At 51.1% G+C, this 19,534-nt stretch overlaps 1 protein-coding gene and 1 long non-coding RNA gene across 7 annotated transcripts in view; one reads left to right on the top strand and one right to left on the bottom strand.

Moving 5' to 3' along the window:
* RNF212B (ring finger protein 212B) overlaps window positions 1-19,534 on the bottom strand; it is a 1,495,999-nt gene that overhangs the window by 1,250,982 nt on the left and 225,483 nt on the right. The gene's annotated exons all lie outside the window — the stretch shown is intronic.
* Window positions 14,732-19,534, top strand: part of LOC144753784 (uncharacterized) — a 139,433-nt gene continuing 134,630 nt past the window's right edge. Inside the window, exons 1-2 of the long non-coding RNA XR_013594530.1 lie at window positions 14,732-14,783; window positions 15,469-15,545. This is a non-coding gene — a long non-coding RNA (uncharacterized LOC144753784). The remainder of the gene's footprint in view (window positions 14,784-15,468; window positions 15,546-19,534) is intronic.

Genomic DNA, 19,534 nt, shown 5'->3' with positions numbered 1-19,534 from the left:
AACTGCAGTCTGGGTCTTGGGGGGTTCCCAAGCCAGGATGGTCTCAATTTTGGGTTGCAAGGGTGCCACCTTGCCACTCCCCACTTGGTGTCCCAAGTACACCACTGAACCCTGCCCAATCTGGCACTTGCTTGCCCTGATTGTGAGGCCTGCCTTTCGCAGCGCAATCAACACTTCCCAGAGGTGGTGCAGGTGTTCTGGCCAGGTACCACTGAACACTGCGATGTCATCCAGGTAGGCGGCACTGAACTCATCCAGCCCAACCAACACCTGGTTGACCAACCTCTGAAAGGTGGCAGGGGCATTCTTCATTCCAAATGGCATAACCCGGAACTGGAAATGCCCATCTGGTGTAGAGAATGCTGACCTCTCTTTTGCCCCATCGGTCAAGGCGATCTGCCAGTACCCAGACGTTAAATCAAACGTGCTGAGGAACCGGGCAGCCCCTAGCCGATCAATGAGCTCATCAGCTCTGGGGATAGGGTGCGCATCAGTCTTGGTGACTGAATTGAGTCCTCTGTAGTCCACACAGAACCGGAGTTCAGGTGTGGATCCCGGCGCAGCAGCCTTTGGGACCAAGACCACGGGGCTGGATCAAGGACTGCTGGAGGACTCAACCACCCTAAGAGCAAGCATCTTGGAGACCTCCTCCTTGATGCAGGCCCTGACCCTGTCAGTTACTCTGTAGGCCTTGTGTAATCCTGTTTTTCCTCGGGATCGGGTAACTCAGTCAGAACCCAAACACCCCACCTGTTAGCCCACAAATGAGGTGCCAGTCCGATATATGAAGTTTACAAGCTCTTTATTCAGACTTGTTTAAATGCCAAATTATAAGCAAATCAAGAGTGTTTAAAGGATCGGATTTACCGTCCTCTGCACGATGCTAGTCCTAGCACCTTCCAACAGAGGACCCCGTGCTAAATAATGGCCGACAATGCCACTCGAGTCTCTATCCGTGTAAAGAATAATTTGTAATCGTCCTCCGCATGCGTGTTAGTCCTAACACGCGTCCAACGGAGGGCAAACGCCTGCGGCTTTTTCCTCACTCGATACCCTCGAGCGGGGACTGGCCAAGGGTCTCAGCAATAGACCTCACTCGATACCCTCGAGCGGGGACTGGTCTATGGTCAATGCCAGGGACCGTTACGCTGTTCCCTCGAGCGGGGATTGGACACGGTTTAAGTTCCAGGTTCTAGGAACTTCAGCTCGAGAACCCTCGAGTGGGGACTGTCAAGGGTCAGAGCGACCGGAGTTCAGGAATTGCTCGATACCCTCGAGCGGGGACTGGCAGGGGTCTGAGCGAACCGGAGTTCAGGGATTGCTCGATACCCTCGAGCGGGGACTGGCAGGGGTCTTGAGCGAAACGGCGTTCAGGGATAGCTCGATACCCTCGAGCGGGGACTGCCAAAGCGTCGGAGCAGAACGGTAGACAACAAATGTTCCGCCGATTGTGAAGCGGAGCCCCGCTGTCACTGTCTCGGAACTCAGAGGCTTCTCACCGTTTCACGCCGACTCCTCTCCCAAGCAATATCACGGAGCTCGTCTTCCGCTCGACCTCTTCTCCTGACTCGTGGTAAATGTTCGAAATATTCTACGCCTACCGCTGGCGTCCTGGGTCCTTAAATGGGCACGCCCTCTCAGCGCGCCTATCAGCACAGCCTTCTGGGGATCGTAGTTTGGGCGTGCGTTTTCCGGGTTCCTGTAGTTCTCCTCTCTCGTCTCGCCTCCGACGGTTGTTTTAACAATACATCCCTCTCCCGTCAGGTCCTCTCGCAGGGCCGGGCTTGGCCGGGTACTTCCGATGAAAGGCCGCCAGCAACCTGGGAGCACATAACCCAGCCACGGGCTCCCAAGAGTCCTCTTCCTGCCCGAACCCTTTCCAAGCAACCAGGTACCACAGCTTGCCTCTTCTCCATCTGGAATCCCTAATGCAGTGAACCTCGTACTCCTTCTCCCCGTCCACCAACACCGGAGTAGGAGCTGAGTGTTTAGGCTTCACTGCGGGCTTGAGCAACGACACATGGAACACAGGGTGGATCCGGAGGTTGTCAGGCAAAACCAACCGTACGTTCACTGGGCTTAGGCATTCCTTAATACGGTAAGGCCCGATGAAGCGGGGATGGAAAACGCTGTGTTTACGGAACCGTAGGTTCCTGGACGATACCCAGACGTAATCCCCGGCTCGATAAAGCGGGCCTGGTCTCCTTCGTTTATCCGCTGTGGTTTTGTATTTCTTCTTGGCCTCCTCCAAGCACTTCTGTGCTTTTTCCACGGTCTCCTTGATATGTGCCACCCTCTTGGATGTTTCAGGTACTCCCGACGTCGACGAGGGGTGAGACAACGGGATGAATCGGGGATGGTGCCCATAATTGCTGTAGAAAGGTGACACCCTGGTTGAGGCGTGTGTGGCGTTGTTGTACGCGACTTCTGCAAGCCACAACAGGTCCACCCACTCTTCCTTTCCTTGATCTCTATAACAGCGGAGGTACTGCTTCAGGGTTTGATTAAGACGTTCCGTCTGACCGTCCGTTTGCGGATGGTAGCTGGTCGATAACGCTGATGTGACATGGAGTGCTGAACACCAGGTCTTCCAGAACCTCGCAGTGAACTGCGATCCCCTGTCCGACACTATGACACTGGGAAGGCCATGAGCCCTTACCACCTCTTTCAGCAGTAGTACCGCCAAATTCTCCGGCCGTGGGCACACCCTTACATGCGATGAAGCGACCCATCTTGGTTAGATAGTCGACTACCACCAGTATAGCCGTACATCCTTTGTCACTGGGCAACCCAACGATGAAATCCAGGGATATGCAATCCCATGGCCTGGTAGGAGATGGCAACGGAATCAGTAACCCTTGTGGGCGTTGATGGTCCGATTTCATGGCGGAGCAGGTCACACATGCCAGGATCCACTTCCTCACATCCGCCCTCAACGTTGGCCACCAGAACTGACGTGACGCGTAGTCCACCGTCTTCTCCAGTCCGAAGTGACCAGCACTGGCCGACTCATGGCACCACATGAACACCTGTTTCTGTAACCGTGTGGTGGGCACCAATATCCGTCCTCCCTTCACCGGAACGCCGTCGCGTACCTGCCATTCCTTGTGTCTACGCAACCAGTCGTTCCATCGAAAGGTAATGACCCCTTTCTGCACGTCTCGTAGAAAGTGTCCGGACTGGACTGCACACACCACCTTGCTGGGGTGGATGATGGACTCAACGGTTGGTCGCGGACTCCTTGCCTCTGTGTTTTGCCTCGACAAGGCGTCGGCCTTCTTGTTTTCTGATCCTGGTCTGTACGTAATGGTGAAATGAAACCCCGAAAAGAACAACATCCACCTCATTTGACGAGGAGACAATTGCCTGGCGGCCGTCATGAATTGAAGGTTCCTATGGTCGGTGTAGACCATCACTACATGTTTAGCACCCATCAACAGGTGTCTCCACTCACCAAATGCGTCCTTGATGGCCAGGAGTTCCTTTTCGGCAACGTGGTAATTTCTTTCCGCGGGGTTCAGTTTGCGGGACATAAACGCAACAGGATGGAGCACCCCGTCTCAGGGTTCTTCTGCGACAATATGGCTCCCACCGCCATATCGGACGCGTCCGCTTCCACCGTGTATTGTTGTTCCGGGTCTGGGTGGGCCAGGACAGGTGCGGAGACAAAGGCGTGTTTTAATGCTCTGAATGCCCCCTCCGCCTCTTCAGACCAATGGAACTTCACTGACTTCCTAAGCAGGCATGTATTGGGCGTTACCACCCCCGAGAATCCCTCAATGAACCGGCGGTAAAAGTTGGCAAAGCCAAGAAAGCTTTGTACGTCCTTGATGTTCTGTGGCGTTGGCCATTCCATTACCGCTTTCACCTTCCTCTCCGCCATGGTTTGGCCTTCAGGGCTCAACATGACCTCCAGGAATTCCACAGTCGTCACGTGGAAGTCACATTTACTGAGCTTGCAATAAAGCGAATTGTCTCTGAGGATCTGAAGTACTGAGGCTACATGTTTCACATGTTCTGCTGTGGTGTCTGAATAAATCAAAATATCGTCGATGTACACGACCACGTATACATCCAGGATGTCTCTCAGCACCTCGTTCAAAAAGAATTGAAACGCGGCCGGGGCGTTACATAGCCCAAAGGGCATGACTCTGTACTCGTACAGGCCGAACCTCGTTTTGAAGGCCGTCTTCCACTCGTCTCCGCAACGCATGCGGACCAGATGGTATGCCCCTTTCAAGTCGAGCTTGGTGTATACATGTGCCGTTTTTACTTGTTCTAGGAGCACGTTTATGAGAGGCAAAGGGTACCTGTTCTTGATCGTGATGGCGTTAAGCGCCCGGAAATCCACACACGCGCGCAGTTCCCCGTTAGCCTTAGGGATAAAGAACAGTGGCGAGGCCGCAGGGGATTTGGAAGGCCTGATAAACCCCAAGCGTAGCATTGTATCCAGATATTCCCGGAGGTGGATGTTTTTGGCCTCGGATAAGGCATACAACCTGCCGCCTGGTATCGTTGCTCCTGGGACCAGGTCTATTTGACAGTCGTATACCCTATGAGGCGGGAGGGTTTCCGCTTGGTTATCATCGAATACGTCTATGTACCCCCGATAGGCTACAGGGAGTACCACCTCCTTCTCAGCGGCTGTGGCCACAGTCCACCCCTGGACTTCCTGGGCGCTCTTCTTCTGTGTGCATACCCTGGAGCAGTAAGGGGAGTCCATACGGAGTTCCTGGGTTTCCCAGTTGATGGCAGGGTTGTGTTTTCTCAGCCAAGGCAAGCCTAATATGATCCCGTACTGCAGCGCACAGATGATGTTCAAATCCAGAGTCTCTGTGTGTTGAGTTCCGTATACCACTGTGATGTTCCCAGTGTGGTGGCTGATGGGCCCTGAGAGCAATCTTCGCCCGTCTACAGCGAATACGTCCTCCGGGACCTCACACTCCCGCAGCGCTACCCCTACGCGATGCGCTTCCCTCTTGTCCATGAACATCCCTGTGGCACCAGAGTTGACCATCGCCGAGACCGAAACCCAGCGGTTACTAACCCACAACTGTAAAGGAATGAACAAGTGTTTTTTGCTCTCATAGGAGTGCAGGTGAGCAGAAGGGATATAACCATGGCTCCGAGAATCCCCTTCGTGGTTCTGAGAGCTCCTTAGTTTTCCGCCGGTTTGTCCACGGATGCTGTGGACAATCGACCGGGACGAGGTCGTCCCGTCTTGGGTTTTGCAGGGCATTCACGAACAAAGTGGCCTTTTTTGCCGCAATACAGGCATAGTCCTTGCTTTCTTCGCGACTCTTTCTCTGTGGCCGTGAGACTAGCTCTAACGGCTCCTATGTCCATGGCGTCCCCTCGGGGTGTGGATGTCGCCTCGGTGAGAGCCGTTTGACCTGACGTGGCATGTAACTTGTCCTTCTTATGCACCCCCCCTCGTCTTTCACTGAGTCGATGGTCGAGGCGAAGGGCCAGGCTGATCAGATCCCCACAGTGTACCGGTTGGGGATCGATCTGAGCGATCACGTCTTTCAAGTCTTCGCTCAAGCCTTGGTGAAAGAGCGCGGTTTGCTTAGCAGGGGGCCATTTGGATTCAGCAACCAAGCGTCTGAACGCATTCAGATAATGGACCAGCCCTGTCGTGCCCTGTTTTAGTTCCAACAGTTCCCTGTCAGCCGTATAGGAATCTGCTCTACGATCGAACACTTTAATGAACTCCTCCTGAAATTGTTCCCAGTCGTATAGTAGCGGATCGTCCCCGCTTACCAAAGGAACCGCCCACTGTGCCGCATTACCAGCCAAATACGAGATCATGAATGCCACTCTCGCCTGATTGGTTGGAAACGACTTCGGTTTACAGGAGAATTGCAGCGCTACTTGTGTGATGAACACCTGTACTGTGGTAGGATCCCCACTATACCGTTCGGGTGTGGCTAACGGAATAGCCACCGGCATCTCCACCACCACTGCCGCCGGGACACCCGTGGTGGATGTCCCTGCGTTGAAAGGATTGCGCTGTTGTTGATCCACTCTAGCCCTTAAATCCGCTGTTTCTTGACGTGAAGCAGCCAATTCGTTTTGGACGTCTAGTAACGCCGCCAAGACGTCTTCCATGGAGGCCATGACCAGTTACTCGACCAGGAGGGTGATTGGTGTTGGAAGGTCGAATATTGTGTAATCCTGTGTTTCCTCGGGATCGGGTAACTCAGTCGGAACCCAAACACCCCACCTGTTAGCCCACAAATGAGGTGCCAGTCCGATATATGAAGTTTACAAGCTCTTTATTCAGACTTGTTTAAATGCCAAATTATAAGCAAATCAAGAGTGTTTAAAGGATCGGATTTACCGTCCTCTGCACGATGCTAGTCCTAACACCTTCCAACAGAGGACCCCGTGCTAAATAATGGCCGACAATGCCACTCGAGTCTCTATCCGTGTAAAGAATAATTTGTAATCGTCCTCCGCATGCGTGTTAGTCCTAACACGCGTCCAACGGAGGGCAAACGCCTGCGGCTTTTTTCTCACTCGATACCCTCGAGCGGGGACTGGCCAAGGGTCTCAGCAATAGACCTCACTCGATACCCTCGAGCGGGAACTGGTCTATGGTCAATGCCAGGGACCGTTACGCTGTTCCCTCGAGCGGGGATTGGACACGGTTTAAGTTCCAGGTTCTAGGAACTTCAGCTCGAGAACCCTCGAGTGGGGACTGTCAGGGGTCAGAGCGACCGGAGTTCAGGAATTGCTCGATACCCTCGAGCGGGGACTGGCAGGGGTCTGAGCGAACCGGAGTTCAGGGATTGCTCGATACCCTCGAGCGGGGACTGGCAGGGGTCTTGAGCGAAACGGCGTTCAGGGATAGCTCGATACCCTCGAGCGGGGACTGCCAAAGCGTCGGAGCAGAACGGTAGACAACAAATGTTCCGCCGAGCGTGAAGCGGATTCCCGCTGTCACTGTCTCGGAACTCAGAGGCTTCTCACCGTTTCACGCCGACTCCTCTCCCAAGCAATATCACGGAGCTCGTCTTCCGCTCGACCTCTTCTCCTGACTCGCGGTAAATGTTCGAAATATTCGACGCCTACCGCTGGCGTCCTGAGTCCTTAAATGGGCACACCCTCTCAGCGCGCCTATCAGCACAGCCTTCTGGGGATCGTAGTTTGGACGTGCGTTTTCCGGGTTCCTGTAGTTCTCCTCTCTCGTCTCGCCTCCGACGGTTGTTTTAACACCTTATGCCTCACAGGTAAGCTGTCTCCTGTGTCCACATCATGGACGCACCAATCTGTGACACCAGGAACCAGGGAGAACAGATCTGGGAACTGCCCCAGCAATTGGCGGCAGTCTTCCTGTTGCTCAGGCGTCAGGGTGGGTGAGAGGTTAACTCCATCCACTGACCCATCTTTCTCAGAGGCTACCAAGAGGTCAGGAAGGGGCTCAGACTCCTCCTCCATTCCATCATCAGTTGCCAACAACATGCCCACTTCGGACCTCTCCAAGTGGGGCTTAAGGCGGTTAACATGTAGGACCCTCAAAGGGTTCCTGGGAGACGGCATGTCCACCAAGTAGGTTACAGGACTCTTGCGCTCCACAACCTCAAATGGACCTGTCCACTTATCCTGAAGTGCACAAGGCCCCACTGGGGCCAAGACCCACACCTTTTGTCCAGGTTGAAGCTCCACCAGAGTGGCATTCTGGTCGTACCACTGCTTCATCTCTTCCTGGCTGGCTTCCAGATTTGCCTCAGCAAGTTGCCTGAATGGCCTGGTTTGGTTTCTGAAGGCCAGCATGTAACTGTATACATTCTGGGGAGGTTTCCTGGGAGATTGCTCCCAGCCTTTCTTTACCAAACTCAGAGGTCCTCTCACTGGGTGACCATACAGCAGTTCAAAGGGGCTGAACCCTATGGACTTCTGTGGCACCTCACGGTATGCAAAGAGAAGGCATGGCAAGAGGACGTCCCACTTACGCCTCATTGGACCTTCTAGGCCCATGATCATGCCTTTTAGGGTTCGGTTGAATCTCTCAACCAACCCATTTCCTTGGGGATGGTATGGGGTGGTGAACTTGTAGGTTACACCACACTCTTGCTACAGGGACTTCATATACTTGGATATGAAATTGGTCCCCCTGTCACTCACCACCTCTAGAGGGAATCCTACTCGTGAGAAAATTCCCATCAGTGCTCGTCCCACCACGGGGCCGTCACTGTCCTCAGAGGGATGGCTTCAGGATACCGGGTGGCATGGTCCACCAAGACCAGGATGAACCTGTTGCCCATGGCTGCTCTTGGGGTCCAGAGGCCCAACAATGTCAATACCCACTCGCTGGAATGGCGTACCGACCACTGGGAAGGGTTGCAGAGGGGCCTTGTGCCTCCCTCCGCTCTTACCACTTGCCTGGCAAGTCTGACAGGATCTACAATGAGCGTCTGAGCTCTTGTGCATTTGGGGCCAGTAAAAGTGGGTGACAAGCCTGTCATAGGTCTTGTCCATCCCCAAATGTCCTGCTAACGGCACATCATGAGCCAGCCCCAGTAGGAAGGCTCTGAACTTCTGGGGTACCAACAGCACACGGGCTGACCCAGGTTCAGCAGCCTTAGGCTCTGAATACAGGAGGTCATTCTCCCAGTACACATAATGTGTCTTGGCCTGAACACTATTGGCCTGGTCTGCAGCCTGCTGCCGCATACCCACGAGAGAAGGGCATTCTTTCTGCTCCCTGCAGAATTCCTCCCTGGAGGGGCCTCCTTCTTGCTGCCAATGGGTCAGCTCAGGCAGGTCCCCCAGTTCAGCAATCTGTTCCCCTGTAGGCTCCAGGGCATCCCCCTCAGGGTCTGCTTCCTCCTGGACCGTGGGAACTTCAGGGGCCGGTTTTCCGCGCCCCCTGCGCCTTCTCCCTAAGGCCGGTTCCTGGGCCTCTCCTTCAGGCCCCAGGATCTCTTGAGCACCCCTAATGGCTGCCATTGACCGGGTGGTCATGCACGCCCAGTCAGGCAGACCCACCATTCTCAGGTGAGTCGTCTTCTCCACCTTTCCCCAAGGGGAGTCCTCCAAGTCATTCCCTAGCAAACAGTCTACAGGTATGGCTTTCCTCACACAGACCTGCAGAGTACCAGAGACCTCCCCCCCCCACTCGAAGGGAACTTGAGCCATCGGACACTGACTCTCTGAATTATCAGCATTGATAACCCTACAGTAGGCATGGGGTACAACCTGCTCTTGAGACACCAGGTGCTGCCTCACTGCAGTCACACTGGCTCCTGTATCTCTAAGAGCCTCAGCTTTCTTACCGTTGATGGTCACCACCTGCCCATATTTTTTAGTGTTAGAAGGCAAGTAGTTCTCACGGACCATCTCACTGTCTCCTAGCGAGACTAGGGTCATCTGGACAGGATCTCCACCCCCTGGGACCACTACTTCTTCTCCCAAGTTAATGCTAGTTACTTGCCAGGGTGGAGCACCAGTGGGTGCTGGTTTACCAAACAGGCGACACTTGGGGTCACTTGCAATGTGCCCCGGGTCACCACACTTGTAACAATTGAAGGGCCCCTTTGGAACAGGCCTACCTGTCGGGGCCCCAGTCTGCTTCGGGGGTAGGGGAGGCTGAGAACCTCGCTGCTGGTTCCCTTGGGAATTACTTTGGGGGCCTCGCTGGAACCCTTTCTGTTTACCCCTGTGTCCCCCACTCTTCTGCTGGGGACCCTGCCCACCCTTGGCTGAGTCTCCCACTGGACCCTTGTGGACCCTGGTGCTGAGCCAGCGGTTCGCCTCCTCAGCAAGCTTCCTCGGGTTGGACAGCTTGCTATCAATCAAGTGCTGGCGTAGCTCAGGAAAACAATTTTCAGACAAGTGCTCCCATGCAATTAGATCAAAAAGCCCCTGAAAATCATTCACTTTGCTACCCGTCACCCAACCATCCAGTGCTCTGCAAAAACCGGTCACATACTCCACATACGTGTTCCCAGGACGCTTTCCATACCCCCTGAACTTCTGTCTGTACATTTCAGGGGTAAGCCCATACCTGGTCATTAAGGCCTCTTTCATGCGGGGATAGGACTTCTGTTCTTCAGTGGGCAAATCTAGCAGGGTGTCCCGCCCTTCGCTAAGGAACCTCCCCCACAACCCCGCTCCCCAATCCTTGTCAGGGACCCGGTGGGAGGACATGGCTACCTCATATGCCCTAAACCACTGTCCTATGTCATCCCCCTTAAAGAACTCCTTAACCACATCTTTGGGTATGTACACCCTGGACTCTACCTGCACCAGCGTTGTGCTGCCACCAGAAGGAGTTGTGTCCAAACTTTTCGCTTTCAGCTCCAGCTCCTTCAATTTCACTTCATGTTCCAACAGATTTTTTTCTCCTCTATTGCCAATCTTTGTTGCTCCATCTGTCCATTACGTTTTGCCATCTCCACTTCATGTGCCCTGGTTGCTGCCCTGTCTGCCAGCTCCTCTGGCGACAGGACTGCGCCAACTCCATGGCCGTTTTCTGGGGGTACCATTTCCCCCCCATTCCCAGGTGCCCTTGACTCAATCCAGGCCCTCAGCGCCTTTAGGTATTGAGGTTTGTTTCTAAATCCAGTTTTGGTGACTCCAAATTTTTCACAGAAGCCCTTCAGTTGTGGTACTGTGTAGCTTTCTAGCCTCTCTTCTTCCCACTCTACCTCTTCTATTCCACTTCCACCAGAGGCTATGGATGCTGCCCTTCCTCCAGACTTTGAGCCAGGCATGATTCACAAAAACAAAATGGAGAGTCCTCAGCAATCCCAAATATAGAAAACGAATTCAACAGTATGTGGCTATGTCATAGGTCTGCTCTCATTATGTGGTGATCAATAATTTACTGTATATAAGTTATGAATGCAAATTCGAAATCCTCACCGCTGCGTCCAATGTTAGAATTGGGGGACTCTGGTTGGCGCAAGTATGCACTTGTGACAAACAGGGACCCTCTCCTCTAGTCGGGGCAAGGGAACTACCCTTTAAGAATAACCCCTGCTCACCCTCTAGGTTGCGTGGCGTGAGCAGTCAAGGCTAATCTCTAGGGCGCATTTAGTTAAGCATTCAGAATCACACACAGTAAATAACACTGATCCCCCCACAAATGGACACCAGGCTGTATGTATATAAAAATACGTAGACTTTATGTAAAAGATAGCAGATTTATTACAAGACCTTAAATAACATGAACTTAGGATGCACACAATACTTTCTTTAGATTAAGGATATAGGCTTTCTGTTTGTAAGTGTCTTTACACCATGAAGAACGTTTCAATAATGCCAAAAATGAGTCTTTCATATGCTGGTTCAAAAATGCTAGATGAGGCTTCTTTAGACGTTTCACTGATGCAAAAATTAGGCTTTCTTATCACGTTTGAATGATGTCAAAATTAGGCTTTCTTATCAAATTCTTAAGATTCCCCTTTCTTTAAAATGCCTTGGCTTCCCCAAATACAGTTCCCTCAGCAAAGCGTTCTTTTGAGCAGTAATCACGTTGTTCCAAGAGATGCCCACAATACTTTCTATCACAAGAGGACTCTTGTGAATAGCGTTCTGCGCAACTCTGACTCCCGGGTTGGGCCTCTACTGATTAACGGCCACGAGGCTTGTCAGAAACAAAAACGGACTCTCTGGTCCACAGTGGGCCCCGGGGATTAGATGCGCAAAAGTACCTGTTTTCTTGAAGAATATCTGCGGGGCAAAAGAAGACGTTCCTCGGCGGCTGGCTGTGGAGATCCGGCCGTAGAGAGGCGCCGCAGTGCAGGGCGTCTAGGCGGGACCTCGAGGGGGCGCAGCGGAGGGTCCGGGCACAGGCGATCCTTTGGGGGCTCAGGGGCTCCAGAGCGGGGAGGCGGCACGGAGCGGCCTGTACGGGGTCAAAGGTACAGGACGGCTCTCAATGCGGCACGGCCCCGGGGAGAGCAGTTCGGTGCAGTGCGTCTACCAGGTACGCACCGTACTGGGCTGGGCAAAAAGGAAAGGCTGGCAAGGGCGGCTACGAGCCGTGTCTTCTTGGGGGACGCTTGCTTCCACGAGGCGTGCAAGCCCAGAGCACAGGCGTACGCTTCAGGAGTACGCTCGGAACGTATTGCGACACCTTGCCAAAGTGTACGCTTCAAGCGTACGGAGCGTACTGCGGCACCTTGCCAAAGTGTACGCTTCAAGCGTACGGAGCGTACGGAGCGTACCGCGGCGCCTTTCCAAAGGGTACGCTTCAAGCGTACTGAGCGTACGGCGGTACAGGGCAACTTCGGGGGCTGGAGAATGCAGGTCACCGGCTGGCGGGCCCGGGCGGCTTGAAGTCAGTGGCAATGCGGCTCGTGGGGGGACAAAAGGGTAGCACAGTGCAAGGCGGCCCAAATTAGGCTACGGTGCGGACTCCGGCTCGAGGAGGAGTGGGGCGACACGGAGTCAGGCGGCACAGCACGGGCTTGGGTGAAAGGGCAGGTCTTTGAGGCGCATTCAGCGACGGCTCCAGCGGCGGGGACACAGGCAGTTCAGCACTCCTCAGCGAAGGCAGGGGGGAGAGCCCAATGGTCCTGGGGCTCAGGTCAGGGGGCCAGCTCACTTCCAGGCCCTTGGAGATCAGCTAGGAAGCACAAGTATCTTGTTGAAAGTAAATAAAAGCAAAGTCTTTCAAAAGGGGTCTTCCTCTCCTTTGGCAGCAAGGTTCTCACTGCAGGTTTAGTCCCCCAGGATAGCGACAGTCTCTCTCCTTCAGCTTCCTTGGTTCCTTCTCCTCAGGCAGAGGGGGCGTCTTGGTTCACAAGCAGGATCTAATTTACAAGGAGCAGGGCTCCTACTTTTATACTACATTTCCTTTGTTCTTGCAGGCCAGGGGGGCCTCTGCATAACCTCATTCAGTCTCTGAGTACTCTGTTGGTGTGTTCTGGCTTCTTCTTTCAGTGTGAGGGGCAGGCACATCAGACGCTCCACAGGGAGGCGGAGCCAGCATTGTAGGGACAGGGGCAGCCAGGAGTATCTTGTTGACAGTGCTTCGCCCTTCCTGGGCCAGGTGCAGGCTGAGTCATCAGTCGCTCCCCAGGGGGGCGGAGCCAGCATTGTGGTGGCAGAGCACAGCCTGATTAAGAGTCCAGGGGCACTCCTACCTCCCACTAAGGTGTAATCCTCGCATTCACCACCTGTCATCTCCCAGCCCTGTCACTCACACATCCCAGACAGTCAGATACACATACCAGCAGAGGCGGGCTGAAATGGTTAGGCAAGCAAATGCTAACTTTCTAAAAGTAGCATTTACAAACACAGGATATTAAAATAAACTTTACTAAAATAAGTATTTTATTATTCTGAGTTCAGGCATACTAAACATTAATTTCTACCATGTTCCCTGAGCCTGCTGGGATTATAGAGTATAATAATTCCAGCAGCCCATCTGGCCTAAAGAGAACAGGTACCCTTACAATAGTGAAAAACGAATTTGGCTGTAATTCACTATCAGGACATGCCACACTCACCAGAGCATGTCCTACCTTACACTTACAATGCACCCTGCCCTTGGGCCTACCATAGGGGTGACTAATATGAAGTTAAGGGAAGGTTTAGGGGCTGGCCAGTGTGTGCACTTGCCCAGCCAGCATGACAGTACCAGACTGCACGCAGGTTCTGCAATGGCAGACCCTAGACATATTTTAAGGCTGCTTCTGTGGGTGGCGCAACCAGCGCTGCAGGCCCACTAGCAGCATTGGCATTCACAAGCCCTGGCATTCCTGGTGCACTTTACTGGGGACTGACAGTAAATCCAATGAACCAATCAGGAATATCAATCACAGTTATACTTTACATAGGGAGCACTTGCACTGCGGCACGGATTGGCCGTGGCGCAGTGCCCTGAGCGGCGGACATCAGCAAAAACATCTGAGGCACATCAGCAAAAAGTGGAAGGGAAACTCACGCCAAGGTGCCAGGTCTAACACATACAGTATGTATTTAGTATAGACATCCACTGGTGTTCTACTAATTATATTATATTATTATTATTATTTGTATTGATTCTAATATCACTTTTGTTGCTATTCTTGATGATCTTACACCGGTCACTTATATCGAACACATTTGTCAAGCGATATTATTCCTCTACAGCATCATATTTCCTAGGGATCAGAGAAATTTGTTGTCAGCGTTGTTTCCTGCATGTAATAATCCCCAGGATTTAACACAAAAATCTTTTTTTGATAGATCGCATAATTAATTTCTACATGCACCCGGTTACTCGAACTTACTCACGTGACACAATTAGTTTAGTTATGTTATTATAAGTTTCCGCAATGCATCATGTTAGATGCGATAAGATTTAAGCCGGGTTTTCTTAGCCTACAATTCGCCATTCTTGTGTACTATCAGGAGCGCCAGGATAACATCCATGCGTGACTGTATTCCTAAACTATTTTTCATTTATTTTTAGACACTGATAATTTCTGCACCTTATTGAATACACTACATTCCCCAGAATGCATAAGGATCAACATACATGATAGTCAGATTCGTTTATCTTTAGGCAACTTGTTTCTACTAGTGTGCACGTGAACAGTACTGGATTCATTTTTAGGTACATATATAAACTACGCATTGAGATGCATCAAGATACTACGAGTTATCATGAACGGGTTTGTTTTGCTTTCACATTGGTTTTTCAAAAACTCTTAGGGTAGTTGTCCTTCCTTTATTTCGAGCAGCAGCACTACTTTAAGGTTGTATTGTAGTCTTCCGCAGTTACACCACTATCAGAGCAGCAGAGGAACCCACGAGTACCGGTAGTCTTTACTTCAATCCAGGTAATTGTCTTGATGTCAGGCGTGCACTTAGGGACATCGCTAATCTTTTCCTTATGCAGTTTTACATCACAGGCTATTTCCTATGTTTTATTGTAGAGGTAAGAACTTCGGTTTATCGAAGAAACAGATAGCACCTTCATATGTGACAATACATAACACACGTTGTTCACTGATCTTTGTTTTTTCAGCAACTAGGTACGTGATTACTCAGTGTGTTGACATTATCACGTAAGATATAATTCACAGATTTTGCATTAGCTCACTTGCTCTTTTATGGCATCACCCATAAGTAGGCGGATAATTTCGTACAGAGAATGAGGATAGAGTGGATTCCTTTTCGCATTATATCATAGACACTAGGTAGTAGGCGGCCTAGCACGCGGGTCTCCTTATAATTTTTTCGTTATGACTGGATTTGCAGTTGTGATGACTTTTTTCAACAAAAAAAAACGTTCTTTTTATTTAGTCTCCTACAGTTTATTAATTGAGATACTGACACACACACATAATGAATACTAACACAGGATGAATATTTATTTCGTTTACATTATAGACACTCTGTATTTGCTTGTTTACATGTAGCAACTAGTTGATATTATAATTTTTAGTGCACATGTGTACAGCCAGAATTTCAGACGGTATTAGACGTTTTAGATTTTTTAATTTTTATTCTTATATTTTATAGAGGGCCACCCAATAACTGTTTGATAGATGGTCTCTACCTTGTTTCGAAATATAACACTTCAGCAGCGTTCGTTCCAGGTACACACATTTAGCCAATATGACCATTGCATCTAACTAATGTGCACGAGAATTCACGTACTTTTGCTATAGCAGGCTTTCTGCACACGGTCTTTGACTAACATCATTTACTTTCTTGATTCGTTATACCGGCGGACTGCCTTGTTCAGCATGATCTGGCACATTTCCACTGTTGGTTTGTCTAGCACGCAAGTTTTGCAACCTTTTTTTCCTGACATTTGGGACATAAGGTTTCTACAGTCTACACTATAAGGCACCCCCTATTGTGATCTCAAACTCAATGTGTAATACTATGTACCATACATTTATGATTGTTTAATACTGGTATCCATAGGATATTGCCTCTGATGAAGGGAATCGTCTTCCCGAAATGCATTGGGCATTAGACTGCAAGCAATGAAGACTAATATCCACAAGAAGAAGGATTTCTGTTACTCAGAATTCATTGACTTCTGTAAATAGGCCGATTAATCTGAATTTCTCCATATGACTGTGATTTACTGCAGTATAGGAATAGTTTAGAAGCATCTTCTTTCATTTGATTGACAATGCATTACAGCATATGATGTATAATTTTGAATTACATGTTAGTATCACATGATTTATGAAATCTACTGCATTAATAAATGCATATCTTCTTAGATAAAAAAAAGTTTGGGATTTATTGTAAATTTGTTGTGAATAATTGTGGAAAGCGTTTCTTTCCTTGGGTACAGTGCGCATTACGTGTAGACTTCTTCTGCACTTCCTGTGTTCATATTTTCAGCATTAGCCAACGCATGATTGTAATGCAGCACCCCAAACAGTTGAAGTTTCCTAATTAACTAAGGATTTTCTAAAAAACTAGATATATTTGGTGTGCACCTCATCACTTCATTGATACCAAATTAAACCGGTCCATTAGCTCCCTAATGCCCACAGAACCAGGGCAATCTAGATGGATGTTAAAGTCACCCAAAAAGAGGAATTTTGAAAAGCGAAGGGAGCGAGGGATGATAACATCACCCAAAGCCATCAAAAAAGCATGCGGTGGGCCCGTGGCCGATAGAGCAGTGTCCTGCCCAGTGTAAAATGGGGCGAAATGACAATGGAGAAGTCCAGAGCCTCCCCCTCCATTAAGCCCACAGTGGTCTCACACGAGAAGGCCCATGTCTCCCTATACACCACAGCAATCCCCCCTCATCTCCCTGACATACGATCTAGTCTAGCAATTGTATGGTTTAAAGCTTTTATTATTTTCATCAACATAGAAAGGACAAAGAGACCACAGTCGCCATATGGTATATTCGTGCTAAGCCACCTGTAGGGAACCCTTCTCAGGCGTAAGGTATTGGCAATACGATCAGAGTCTATTGGGTAGAAGTCCAGCAGCAAGAAATCTAGGCCTCGGGTTCCCCCCTTCCCTTCCCTTCCCTACCTCCCCCCGCCACCCCTCCTTGTCCATCTATTCAAAGCGTGTAAAAGGAAAACTAGGTGTGGTGCGACAGCCTACAGTCCCAGGAGTGAGGATGCATGATAAACCCCAGTTTGGGTCTTTCGCTTGCGCGGCTTAGTTTTGGGTTCTTCAATCGGGGTGTCTGCTAGAAGTAGTAAGCGCAGATACCGGGGACAGCTTAGTTCCCTGAATTCTCCCGTAAGTAGAGTAAAAAATGGCCGCCATAGCGCAGCGAACTCGTCTCCTCGTCCCGCCTTCGCCAGTGAAAGTTTCTCCATCCCTAGTATCGTCCACAATCTATGTAGCAAGCCGGAGTGTGGTGGGGGCTGAGTAGTCCTCCAGTGTGCCACAATGTTCTGGACAGCTGCCCCTAACGCTATCGCAATAAGCCGCCCCCTCCTGGACTTAAGGGGATACATCAGTGCGTTGGGAAGCCCGAGCAGGACATAGGCTGGGAATCCGGGGAGTTGAGTGTCTTAAGTGGGAGTCTATGTCATCCAGGATGGAGTTCCAGTAGGGTTGCAGGCGTTCGCAACACCACAACAAGTGTTCCAGCGTGCCAAGCTCCCCGTAGTCCCTCTAGCGGCGGTCACTAATGCGGGAGTCCCAATGGTGTAAGCGTTCAGGTGTATGGTACCAGTAAGTGGCCACCTTGGTCAGGGTCTCAGTGAGACCGGTGTGATAGGCCGAGTGCCTGGCCCTATGGTATATGCCACCCCATTCTTTATGTGCGAGTTGTCTCCCCAGGTCTCTCTCCCACCTGACCCTCCCTGCTTTGTATGTGTATTTGTTGGTGAGGAGGAGTTGTTGGTATAAGTCTGAAATCAGTTTCTTATCTGAGGTGCACGTCAACAACCATTTTTCGTACGGGGTGAGAAAGCGTTGTGCACCGGGTCTGACCGTCGGCTGTAGGGCCCAGTGTCGAGCTTGCAAGTAGGGCAAGCGATCCGTTTCTGGTATGTCATAGTCCTCCCTCTTTTTCTGAAAGGGAAGGATACTGTTTAGGTCGAACAGGTGCCCCAGAGCTCTGCATGGTGTGCGTCTCCAGGCTGAAAACGCTTTGGGATCCATTCCCGGGGAAAAATTGGGGTTATCGAAGAGTGGGGTCATCGGGGAGGGGGGTCATCTGGGAGGGGAACGAAGTAAGGTCATGTTTGACCGCCACTTTGTCCCACACCTCCAGGACTGTGCTTGTGATTTGTGACGCGTATAGGTTGGGGGGCCTATGGCAATGAGGTAAGAACGGGATGCCCTGGAGAGGTCTGGCTGCTACTGCTTGGTCTTGAAAGAGCCAATTCTTGCCAGATTCCAATTGGTGCCATTCCACCAGTGTGCGAAGTTGTGTCGCTTGATAGTATAGGGTAAGGTCAGGCACTCCGACACTGCCGTGTTCGGGGGGATGAATAGCGATTGCGTGCTTGAAGCGCAGGCGGCGACCGTTCCAGACGAAGCGTGCCAGGTCAGACTGCGCCCGTTGGAGCCAACCCAGTGGGGGGCGTAGTGGGAGGGTCTGGAACACATACAGGAATTGTGGCAGCAGGGTCATCTTGACCGCGGTGATCCTTCCCTGCCAGGAGAGCGAATGCCGTTTCCATCTCCTGAGCTCTTCATTGAGGCGGGAGCGGAGCTTGTTATAATTGGCGTCCGCAGTTGCCTGTATGGTCGGGGCTAGTAGGACACCTAAGTATGGGATCGAAGAATCGGACCATGTCAGATCGAATTCATCTTTGGCTTCGGCGAGCACCTTCCCTGATAGGGACAGGTTCAGGGCCTCTGATTTCTCTATGTTGATTTTAAAGCCAGAGGCGGATGCGAAGGTGTGGAGTTCAATAAAGAGGGCTCTGAGAGATTGCATCGGTTCCGTCAGGGAGAGCAGAATGTCATCCGCATATAGGCTAATCTTCTGTATATCTCCCCCGAATTTGATCCCTTTAATGAGGTCATGCTGCCTGATCTTTTGCGCCAACGGCTCCATGTAGAGCGCAAATAGGATTGGGGAAAGAGGACACCCCTGTCTGGTGCCTCTGCCTATTGGAAAGCGCGGGGAGGTGTGCCCATTGACCTGAACCGTTGGGCTGGTGATAACAATTAAATATGCGATTGCAGAGAGTTTCCCCTATACCGAATCGTTGCAGCACTAGTTCTAGGTAGGGCCAGTGTACCCTATCGAAGGCCTTCTCGGCGTCGATGGTAAGCAGCATGCAATCTGGCCTCGTTCGGGAACCTGCCTCTATAAGATGCAGGACTTGTTTGGTGTTGTCGTTGGTCTGGCGTTGGGGGGATAAAGCCCGCCTGGTCGGGTTCCACTAACTGCTGCGTATAAGATGCTAATCTTTTCGCCAGAATCCCAGTATAGAGCTTAAGATCAATATTTAAAAGGGAGATCGGTCTGTAGGAGCTACACCGGATGTGGTCTCGGCCCGGTTTAGGTATAACCGTTATCGCCGCTTCCAACAGGTCAGCAGGAATTGCTCCAGGTTGGTCGAAGGTGTTGAAGAGGTCTCGTAGTATCGGAGCCACCTGGTGGCAGAAGGTTTTGTAGAAGGCCGCTGAG

The sequence above is a fragment of the Lissotriton helveticus genome, chromosome 5_1, assembly GCF_964261635.1.
Source record: "Lissotriton helveticus chromosome 5_1, aLisHel1.1, whole genome shotgun sequence".
NCBI classification, from domain to species: domain Eukaryota; kingdom Metazoa; phylum Chordata; class Amphibia; order Caudata; family Salamandridae; genus Lissotriton; species Lissotriton helveticus.
This window is presented reverse-complemented; position numbering and strand designations above follow the sequence as displayed.